The sequence below is a fragment of the Nyctereutes procyonoides genome, unplaced genomic scaffold (assembly GCF_905146905.1).
Source record: "Nyctereutes procyonoides isolate TBG_1078 unplaced genomic scaffold, NYPRO_anot_genome, whole genome shotgun sequence".
In the NCBI taxonomy this organism is placed as follows: domain Eukaryota; kingdom Metazoa; phylum Chordata; class Mammalia; order Carnivora; family Canidae; genus Nyctereutes; species Nyctereutes procyonoides.
In genome coordinates this window covers 57,117,653-57,128,874 of record NW_026575131.1, presented here as the reverse complement: position 1 = coordinate 57,128,874, position 11,222 = coordinate 57,117,653, and the positions used below count along the sequence as shown (strand labels likewise).

At 59.3% G+C, this 11,222-nt stretch overlaps 1 pseudogene; it reads left to right on the top strand.

Moving 5' to 3' along the window:
• Positions 1–3,272: 3,272 nt before the first annotated feature.
• LOC129522248 (tetraspanin-13-like) lies at positions 3,273–3,827 on the top strand (annotated as a pseudogene).
• Positions 3,828–11,222: the final 7,395 nt, after the last annotated feature.

The window sequence follows — 11,222 nt, the reverse complement described above, 5'->3', positions numbered from 1 at the left end:
TCTAACTCTCCGAAAATAACTAGTGTTAATGCTTTAGTGTATTTCTTTATTGGCCTTTTGTTCCTCATTTGTTTTTTTACAAACAGTAGAATCTTTTTTAAAAATATTTTATTTATTTATTCATGAGAGACACAGAGAGAGGCAGAGACACAGGCAGAGGGAGAAGAAGGCTCCTTGCAGGGAGCCCGATGCGGAACTCGATCCCGGGACCCCAGGGTTACTCCCTGGGCTGAAGGCAGGCACTAAGCCAGTGAGGCACCCGGGGACCCCCATAGAATCTTTTTATATAGTTGGGATCACCCTGAATCTATCTCATGGTATAAAAAGATCCCAGACTTTTTATGTGGGGATGCTAAAAACTGGTTCATCTGAATGAATCAGGCCTGGATACAGTATAAACTTTGTTCTTGCCTTTTAAAGATAATTTTGGATTCATGGCATTCAGACTCAGGTAGTTTTAATTAGTTATAATCGGGATCCCTGGTGGTGCAGCTGTTTGGCGCCTGCCTTTGGCCCAGGGCACGATCCTGGAGACCTGGGATCGAATCCCACGTCAGGCTCCCGGTGCATGGAGCCTGCTTCTCCCTCTGCCTGTGTCTCTGCCTCTCTCTCTCTCTCTCTCTCTCTCTCTCTCTCTGTGTGACTATCATAAATAAATAAAAATTAAAAAATAATAATTAGTTATAATCATTATTGATGAAGGATACCTCTGTGCGGGCTCCCGTGTGGGCCTTCACCATCCCCCAGGATGTGGAGAAGCACCCCTGCCTCCTGGCAATGATGGTCCACGCCCGCAGTGCGCCCTCCTGGCCTCAAGATGCAAAACCAACTATTTTCCAGAGAGCCCACGTTCCCTGGGGCAGAGAGGAGCATCCGTGACTGTGGATACTGGGTACTGGGGACACCTCTTCAGTTCCTGTGCACTGATATTTGGTGCAAAACTGCTTAACAGCTACTTAAGTGATCAGTTGGACATGATCAATTCTGAAGAGTGTGAGTTCATATTGCTATTTCCGATTTGTCTCTAACAATACTCTACAACAGGTGTCCCAGGACTCCCGGGGGGCTCAGCGGTTGAGCGTCTGGCTTCGGCTCAGGGCATGACCCCAGGGTCATCGGATCGAGTCACAGGTCGGGCTCCCCACAGGGAACCAGCTTCTGCCCCTGCCTGTGTTTCTCATGGATAAATAAATAAAGTATTTTAAAAAAAGAAAAAAAAAAAAAGGATGTCCTCAGCAAACATGACCTGCCTGTGTGCTACACCCAGCCCCTCACTTGTTGTTGTAAATAAGGTTTTATTGGCACACAGCCAGGCCCATTCGTTTGCATGTCGTCCATGCCCGCTTCCCAGGTTCCGGGGCAGATTTGAGTAATTGTTGTGGAGACCAAAGGGCCGGAAACACGTGCAGAACCTCCTCCAAAGACACCTGGCTGGGGATCCCGGGGTGGCTCAGCGGTTTAGCGCCTGCCTTCAGCCCAGGGCATGGTCTTGGAGTCCCGGGATCGAGGCCTGCATCAGGCTCCCTGCATGGAGCCTGCTTCTCCGTCTGCCTGTGTCTCTGCCTCTCTCTGGGTGTGTCTCTCTCTGCATCTGCGTCTCTCATGAATAAATGAATAGAATATTTTTTAATTATTTTTTTAAAGATTATATATTTATTTATTTATTTATTCATGACAGACACACACACACAGAGAGAGAGAGGCAGAGACACAGGCAGAGGGAGAAGCAGGCCCCATGCAGGGAGCCCGACGTGGGACTCGATCCCGGGCCTCCAGGATCACGCCCTGGACTAAAGGTAGCGCCAAACCGCTGAGCCACCAGGGCTGCCCATAAATGAATAAAATCTTAATAAAATAAAATAAATTAAAAAAAAAAAAAACAAAGACACCTGGCTGAGTGTTCAGTCCTTCGCCCAAAATATAATTTTATATTTTCTTTTTTTAATTTTTATTTATTTATGATAGTCACAGAGAGAGAAAGAGAGAGAGAGGCAGAGACACAGGCAGAGGGAGAAGCAGGCTCCATGCACCGGGAGCCCCACATGGGATTCGATCCCGGGTCTCCAGGATCGCGCCCTGGGCCAAAGGCAGGCGCCAAACCGCTGCGCCACCCAGGGATCCCTAATTTTATATTTTCTTTTACTGCTTGGTGAACCTGTACGTTTCTGAAGATCCCGATTGTAACTCGTGTAACTTCATATTCGTCTCACCTGCCAACCTAAGCCTCCAGCCCGGACCCTGGCAGTGATGCCCACAGCATCCACGGTGGCCGCGGTTGCAAATGGAGGTGTGAGAACAATCACAAGCGCGGTGGCTTTAAACACTAGTCCCCGACGGGTGTGGGGGGCCGGGGGCTGGCGGGGTCCTGGGGCTGAAATCGAGGCGCCGTGCCAGTTGGGGGGGCCCCTGTACAGGCCGGGCCAGGAGACAGTGAAGGACGGGGCGACGACTGCGGGGGGGACAATTCCTCTCCAGGCTTGGCGGCTCGCTGCCCCCCCCACGACTGGCTTGGCGCACACACCGTGGTGGTCCCAGCACCGCCTGCCCCTCGCTGGCCCCAGGGCCATCCTGTTCCTGCCCTTTGCGGTCGCCGCATCCTGGCCTCTGCTTCCCTTGCAGCATCTCCTCCAACTCTGACCCTCCTGACGCTTTTATAAGGACCCTTGTCAGGTGACTGGGCCCTCTGGGGAATCCAGGGTCACCCTCATTCAGGGTCCTTGACCTAATCCATCTGCAAGGTCCCTTCTGCCGTGTGAAGTGACAGACGCACAGGTTCTAGGGATGGTGTTCGCTGCAAAATTACTTAAACTTGGCTGTATGTTTGGAAATCTCCTAAATCAAATGCTGACGAGGGAAAAAAATCTTTTTTTAAAAAATATTTTATTTATTTATTCATGAGAGACACACACACAGAGAGAGAGAGAGAGGCAGAGTCACAGGCAGAGGGAGAAGCAGGCTCCATGCAGGAAGCCCGATGTGGGACTTGATCCAGGGTCTCCAGGATCACACCCTGGGCCGAAGGCAGTGCTAAACTGCTGAGCCACCCAGGCTGCCCCACGAGGGAAAAAAATCTAATCGTTTTCCATGTTTTGGGGCTTGGGCTCGCGCTCCAGCAGCGGTGGCCACAGGGCCCAGGGCAGTTGGAGCCACGCAGGGCGCAGGGTGCACGGCTGGGGCCCACCCCAGGCCCCAAAGGCAAGGACAAGGAGGCTGTCCCCAAGCCTCCGCCGGAGTCGGGTTGACCTGAGTCTGCGGGAACCACAGGCCCCACGATGGTGCGCGGGGGCCTCGCGGGCTCCAAGGACTGCCTGCGCGCTGCACCTGCTGCACACGTCGCTCCGGCTGCTGCTGACTGGATGGGCGGCCGGGCCTTTGTTTTCCGGGCTGATTTCCAGCCGCTGGGTGCTTGGCCTGGTCACTGCAGTGCAGTGCATTTTTTTTTTTAAACACGATTATTCTCTTACTCGTGTTTATTGTTCTGTGTTCTGTGTGTCGTTGCTCAGCCCTGAACCAGGAACTACAGGGTCAGCTTCTGGAAGTTGTCTGGAACAATAGAGCAAGTGCTCAAAATGACATGCAGAGAAATATAAACTGCTGCAGGTTTTGATGTTTTTAACCCAAATGACACCTGTCTGGCCAGTTTTGTCAAAAGCAGCCACCGGCGCTCACCACGGCCTCCGGTAATAGGAACGACGGCTCCAGAGAGGGTCGCAGATTTGCAGGCGGCGCTGGCCTCCTCCCCAGCATTAGCGATCCTGGGGCTTTGGCTGTTCTGCGGACACAGGAACCAGAAAGCTCCTCCTGCTAATCCTTGGGCATCCCCTTGATGAGAAAACAAGGGACATTTTTCATGTTCTGATCTTGTTCACCTTCTCAATGCTCAGCTAACCTAACCTGTGTAAGGAAGCAGTAGCTGAAAAGTCACACAAGGGACTTATATGTGGAATCACATTTTGCACTCTCATGGTTCTCTAGATATTTTCTTTTTTTTCTTTTTTTTAAAAGATTGATTTATTTATTTATAATAGACAGAGAGAGAGAGAGAGACAGAGACACAGGAGGAATGAGAAGCAGGCTCCATGCTGGGAGCCCGACGTGGGACTCCATCCCGGGACTCCAGGATCGCGCCCTGGGCCCAAGGCAGGCACCAAACCGCTGAGCCACCCAGGGATCCCCTAAATATTTTCTTTTCCCATTGCTGGGGGAAAACCAATTAAACCCTGAGGCCTCCTGTGAGTCCCAGTGGGATGTGTCATCTATTCCTTGCACCGTGTTGGGCACTGTCCACAGGGCCCCTCTTAGCACATGTACCTGCAGAAAAGCTTTGTGCGGCACAACTGTGTGCATCATACTGTACATCTAAATATACATCTCCCGGGGCGCCTGGGTGTCTCTGTTGGTTGAGCATCTGCCTTCGGCTCAGGTCATGATCCCGGGGTCCTGAGATTGAGCCCCCCATTGGGCTCCCTGCTCAGCGGAGAGTCTGCACCTCTCTCTCTCCCTCAAATAAATAAATAAAATAAAATAAAGAGGTAAGACTACATTTATTTAGGCTGCATACTCATGTGGTCAAACTATAAACAAAGTGAGAAAATAATAATCATAAATTTCAAGTTACTGACCGTGGTGGAGGAAGGGTCGCCAGGGGGTGGAGGAGCTTCGCAGTCAGGACAGGGATCCTGTGTTGGCATGATGAGAGAACTTGTTTGTTGTTGTTGTTGTTTTGTTTTTGTTTTTTTTAAGATTTTATTTATTCGGGGATCCCTGGGTGGCTCAGCGGTTCGGCGCCTGCCTTTGGCCCAGAGTATGATCCTGGATTCCCTGGATCGAGTCCCACGTCGGGCTCCCGACATGGAGCCTGCTGCTCCCTCTGCCTGGGTCTCTGCCTCTGTCTGTGTCTCTCATGAATAAATAAATAAAATTCAAAAAAGAAAAAAAGTTCAGCAGACATTAAAATGCGACATTTTCCGTGGGTGGTCTGGTGTCCTTTAGAAGACGCAGAGATTAGCTGTGAAAGCAGAAAGTTGAGGACACCCGGCCCGGGGGTGACAGGGGGTGACCACAGCCGGTTGCGTCCTCCTTGGACTCTTCCTGCAGCACCTGTGGGGTCCATCGCAGCCAGTCCCCGGGAAGGCGCTGGATCTTCCGGCCCGGGGTGGGGGGCCTTGAACCGCTCCCTAGAGGGCGCTGCGCACACAGCCCATCCCAGGATCTCCGCTTGGTTCCGGAGACTCCCCTGCCGGCAGAGGGCAGCTTGGGGTGTCATCGCACCCCCACCCCCGCCCCGACTCTGGGAGCTGGGATACCATTCACACCAAAGATGCCTGACATGGGGCAGGGGTGGGGGACAAAGGTCAGCAAAAAATGTGGGGGGAGCCGCTGAGGGGGATCGAGGCACGCTACCCCCAACATAAGCCACTTTGGTGTGAGAATCCCTTTGAGCCGAGAGCGTCTGAGCTCCTGAAATCCCTCATCTGCCCCAAAGACCTCGGTGGTCATAGATCCCTTCCGGGGACCAATGTCTCCTCTCGGAGAAGAGCTGGCCCCACTGCCAGATAGACTTTGTCACCAACTGTCGTATGGCCCGTCCGTTCTCCTGAGGGCCCACTGATGGCTCCTGAGTCACCTGCTCTCCCGTCTGTGGCCTGCCCCCCGCGGCGCTGATCGAGCTCCCAGATCGCGGTTCCCTCTGCCCATTCGCTTCCCTCTGAGGCCCGAGCGCGTAAAATCAAAAATAAATGAAAGTGTACTGGCTCCTAGGAAAATGTCTTTCGTTAGTTTAATCGGCAGGTCCCTGGCATGGAACCTAAGAGGGTAGAGGAAAAGCTTTCCGGCCCCCACGCCCCGGAAGCCTGCCGGTGACATCCGCGGGGGGTGCTGACGGTGGAAACGGCCCGGCTTCCCCTCGAGGCCCGGCCCCGGAGGCCCCACGCGGACCCGGATTCGGTCTCCGGCCGAGGTCTCCTCCCAGTCAGGCCGAGCACGGGGAGACGGGGCCCCCGGGTCACTGTCTGGGTGAGTGCCCGGCTTTGGGGGATGGAGGGGGGGCCCCCGTGATGGACATTCCCACTCCCAGGCGTTTGGCCCCTGTGGCCACCGGCTCCCCTGGCCCGGGTAGGACAGCGGAGGGGCGCCCCCAGCCTTACGTGCCTCTGGGGCCCCCACCCGCCTTGCTCCTCGCCCTTCCCTTGGGCTCCGCGCCCCCCCCCACAGGGCTTCTGGCCTCGGCCCAGCTGGCATTGGAGGCTGGGGGCATCCCGGGCGCGGGGTGGGGGGCCGAGCAGCACCCCTGGGCCCCCAGTCCCTGCCGCGGGTGCCCAGGGTCACAACCCGGATGTGGCCCGTGCCTGGGTGTGGTGGCTGCCCCGCAGGGTGTCCCCCCGCAGCCGGAGCCCCGGGCCCAGGACGGTTGGCAGGGGGAGAGCTCACCTCGGGGTGACTGGCCCCAGAAGCAGAAGCCCCTGTGGTTCGGGGATGCGTGGACGGGTCTGTTCCCACCTCGAGGTGCTCCCGAGGCCCCCCCCCAAACGCTTGACGGGCTTCCAGGCGACGGCCGGGCCCTGTGAATGTTGAGCAGGGACGAGGACAGCACAAGGCAGGAATATTCTGGAATGTTCCGGGAGCACCGTGTGCCCTTCTCCGGAAGCAGTGAGCAGCTCTCAGGAACCACAGCGACTGGGATCCCCCCGGCCCCTCCTCAGGCTGATCTCCCTCCCAGGACCCGGCAAGTCCAAAGTCGCCTGCACCAGGGGACTGCTGATCGCGGACACCCGGGGTCCAGTCTGTGTCCCTCCCCGTGGGTCACGGAGGCGGCGGCCGAGGCCTGAGAGCCGTAAGACCTCTCTTCTGGAGGCGGCATCTGTGAGGGGTCACCGCGGCCTGGGTTCCGGGGACAAGCAGGAAGCCACCTCGGGGGACCCGCAGGCATGTCCCGGGCTCATCAGAGGTGCATGTCCCCGTGCTGTCTGCCCCGAGGCCCAGAGGAGCAGCTGTGGGCGGCCCAGCAGGAAACCCGGGACCCGGTTGTCAATCCCTGGTCAAGGGGACCCAAGGGGGCACAAAGGAGACAGCAGGGTGGGCCCCCGTGTCCCTCCCCGTGCTGGGGGCCCGTGGCCTGGGTCACCCCCCAGCCCCAGACCAGGGAGCCCGGGGTGCAGAGCATCAGGGCCGAGACTCGACAGAGGGACACACTGCGATCCCGTCCCCCGTCCCACTGGGCAGGGTGGCCGCCTGCCGGGGACAGCGGAGAGAGCCGAGGCCCGCCGCCCAGAAGCGGAGCCAGAGACAAATCTAAGTGTGTCCTGTTGTTGTTTGGGTTTTGCTTTACCTTTTAAAAATTATTATGATAAAATAAATAAAACACGAAATTGGCCACGTTAATATCTTTGAAGCTGACAGCTTGGGGCGCGAAGCACTCACCCCGCCGTGCACCCAGTGACCCCACCGTCTCCAGAACCTTCCATCCCCCCACATGGAGACCCTGTCCCCAGGAAGCACGGACCCCCCGACCCCTCCCTGTCCCCCAGAGAGCCATCGATGATCCCTGCCCCCTTCACCAGCCCCCTGTCCCCTCCCCTCCTGGACGTGTCACACGTGGACCCACACCCGCGGGGCCTCCTGTGTCTGGTCCCCTCCCTGAGCGTCGGGGGCTCGGGGTCCTGGGAGGGAGCCCCACTCTCAGCAAGCCGCCTCTGCCCCCTCGGCCTCGGCCTCGGCCTGCTGTGCTCTCTCCATCTGTCAAACAAATACATAAAATCTTTTGAAACAAAACAAAACAAGCCGGTTGTTCTACGCCAGTGAGTCTGGGGATCACCCGACCCGCAGCCACGAACCGGAGCGCTTCCCGCCTGGGCTTGGGGGGCGGCTCCGGGCAGCGGCATGGACTGGGGCGTCGTGCCCCCCTCGCCGCCTCTGTGGGACCCAGTGTGGCCGTGAGCTCCCCCCCCAGACGGGCTCCAGGAAACATGTAGTTCTCTCGTGAGCGTTTCCCCGCGTGTATCTTACGTGTTTGCATTCTGGGAACAGTTCGGGTCGGAGGGTGGCTCTTCGCTGCTCCCACGGAGATACGCAGAGGGGAGGGGGGCGGAGCAGAGGGGAGGGGGGCAGAGCCCTCGGAGCCTGCAGCCCCCCTTCCCACTGACACCGCCCCCCCCCAGTGCCTGCGGGGCCCCACCTGCCCACGCACAGGGCTCCGAGCTCTCCTTTCGCACCGGCCCCCACCTCCAGCCCTCACCCCAGGCGGGGGGCCTGGGTGGGGGCCGCGCCAGCAAAGGGAGGCGGTGTGGAGGACCGGGAGCCCGCCCCATGACCGACACCCCCACGGCCCCCTGTGGACCGGGACAGGGCGGGCCGAGCTGGAGCGTCCCTCGCGGAGTCAGCGGGTTGGGGCTCTGCTCCCCCCACCCCTCCCCCCAGGAGCCTTGGTCCGGTGCCCAGTGTGCACCCAGGCTCAGGACGGAGGGACCCGGGGACCGACCCCAGACCACGCGGCCGCCCGAGCCTGTGTTTCCACGGGGGACCCACCAGTCCCCCAGGCTCGATGCATTTACATCAAATAGAGAGAAATACATGAAGAATTTGGTCCGCGTTTCCACTGGCCGCATTTCAGCTCGAAGCCACATGTGGCGGTGCCTGTGTGTCCCTCGTTCCAGAAGGTTCTGTCAGAGGGCAGCAGGTCTCCGGTCCAGCCTGATGCACTTCTCTTGCCAAGCAGAAGAGAGGGAAGGGGCACGGAGGCGGGGCTGGCGGGTGGAGCGTCCCCTCCCGGGCTGGGCTGCAGCGACGACGTCACAGTGTAACGGAGCTTGGCTCCTGTCGGCAGCGGTCACTGGCAGCGGTCACCGCGTGCCTGGCGCCAGGCTCAAGGGAAGGGACGCTGAGACCGGAGCCGGGGCAGGGCTGAGTCCCCGAGCCCATGAGCTTGGGTCGGGAGTGACCGGAGTGACCGGAGCTTGGACCTGCCACTTTACGTGGCCCCCGGGCCTTCAGGTGCCACCTGGAAGGTGCTGACCGACCCACTGCCGCTCCTGCCGCGGGCCTGCGAGGGCTCCGGGGACTTGCTGCATCCCCAGGGGCCTGGGCACAGGCGTTCCAAGGCGCCCCCCTCCCCGAGCCGAGGGCGCAGTGCTGGGCAAGCATCCGGCCCCCAGTCCTCGTCGGCGTCCCCGCCTTCTGCTGCCTCGCAGGGGTCACAAAAGGGAAATTGAGTCAGGGGACAGCTGGAGCTATTACTGTCACATTCCACGTGTGGAAACTGAGTCTCTGTGGGGGAAATGCTGGATGGGACAGGAACCCCGAAGCATCTTCCCAAGGTGTGGGGCTCAATCCCATGACCTCCAGACTGTGACCTGAGCTGAATGAAATCAAGAGTCGGATGCTCTACCAGCTGAGCCACCCGGGCGCCCCAACCTACTTTATAATTTTTTTTTTTTAAAGGATTTTCTTTTTTTTTTTTTTAAATTTATTTATTTATGATAGTCACACAGAGAGAGAGAGAGGCAGAGACACAGGCAGAGGGAGAAGCAGGCTCCATGCACCGGGAGCCCGACATGGGATTCGATCCCGGGTCTCCAGGATCGCGCCCTGAGCCAAAGGCAGGCGCCAAACCGCTGCGCCACTCAGGGATCCCTATAATTTTTTTTAATAAAAGTTATTTCTAGGGGACGCCCTAGTGGCACCTGCCTTCGGCTCAGGGTGTGACCCCGGGGTCCCGGGATTGAGTCCCGCATCGGGCCCCCTGCAGGGACCCTGCTTCTCCCTCTGCCTGGGTCTCTGCCTCTCTGTGTCTCATGAATAAATAAATAAATAAATAATATCTTTAAAAAAATGTATTTCTAAAAAAGTTTTAGCTTTACAGAAAGAAACCATGAAGACAACCCGGTTTCCAGACGCCCGCCCATTTCCCCGTCAGTAGCACCCAACAGCCCCAGCACGGGCAGTGCCATGTCCAGGGCCGCGCGGGGTGCAAGCCCACATCACAGACGTGATTCCAGGGCGCCTGGGGCGCAGGTCCCACCCGTGTAGCTGCACCGGCCGGGAGGCTGGGGACCCCACGCCCGCATCCCCCTGGGCCCAGGTGGAGACAGGGCCAGGACTCCCGCCAGTCATCGCCTGGGAGCGGCTCCCAGTGCCTCTGCCCGGGATTTCCTGCAGCTCCTCGGGAGCTGTGGAAGGGGCGGGGTCACCCAGAAGAGACCGCAGCAGTGACAACAAGCTGTGCCCCAGGGCGGAGGAGGCAGGGAGGGGTCAGCGCGAGGCCTGGCACGGCCCGGCAGGGCTCGGCGCCACCTGGGAGGGCGGGAGCTTGGCATGGGGCACCCACATGTGCGCCAGGCTGGGCAAGGGACAGGGGAGTGGCCCGAGGCATTGACGGGGGGCCTTGGCAGCGCGGTCCTGGAGGGGCTGGTGGGGCCCCGCCCGGGGCACGTGGCTGCGGGGTCTCGGGGGTCTCGGAGGAGAGCTCTAGGAGGGCGCTTAACAAGGGCGGGGCGGGGGGGCTCAGGAGAGCGGGGGCGGGGGGTGGCCCGCGGCCCCTGGTGCCCAGGACAGCCCAGCGCCCCTGCCCATGCAGGTAGCCCTTCACGGCCCCCCAGGCGCCTCGCTCTCCCCAGTCCTGGGGCCAGGCTGACGCGGGTGCTCCCGGCTGACCTCCTGACACGGCCAGGCCTTCGTAGGCTCTGCGGCCTCCCGGCCACCGCCCTGTCACCGGGTCTGTCACCCCTCGCTAGGCTGGCTGCAAGGTGACACGGTGACAAGGCGGTCCTTCCAAAAATGAAATGACATCTGACCAGGTCGACGCCCGATCGCATCCCCGCAGGTGTCCACTACACGCACAGCAGCACAACTCCCGTGGCCAACAAAGTGGGAACAACCTGAGTGTCCGCGGACGGATGGACAGACACGCCGTGTCCCCCACGCACGCACACGGCCCCCGGCCGCCAGCAGGAGTGAGGCGCCGGCACACACTGCTCCCGGGGACGGACCCCGAGCCCACGACACTTGGGGCGGGAGCCGAGCCTGCACTGGTGAGCCCGGGGGCTGCCCACCTGACCCAGAGCCAGGGCCACCTGCCAGGCCACCTGCCAGCTGTAGCCTCTGCGGTGCTCTGGGATCCCTGCTGGTCAGAAGAGGAAGCTGAAGCCCCGCAGCCCAGGCTGACCCCCTCCCCCTTCCCATGGCTCCCGCCTCCAGGAAGCCGACCCGGATCTGCTCCCTCCCCACGA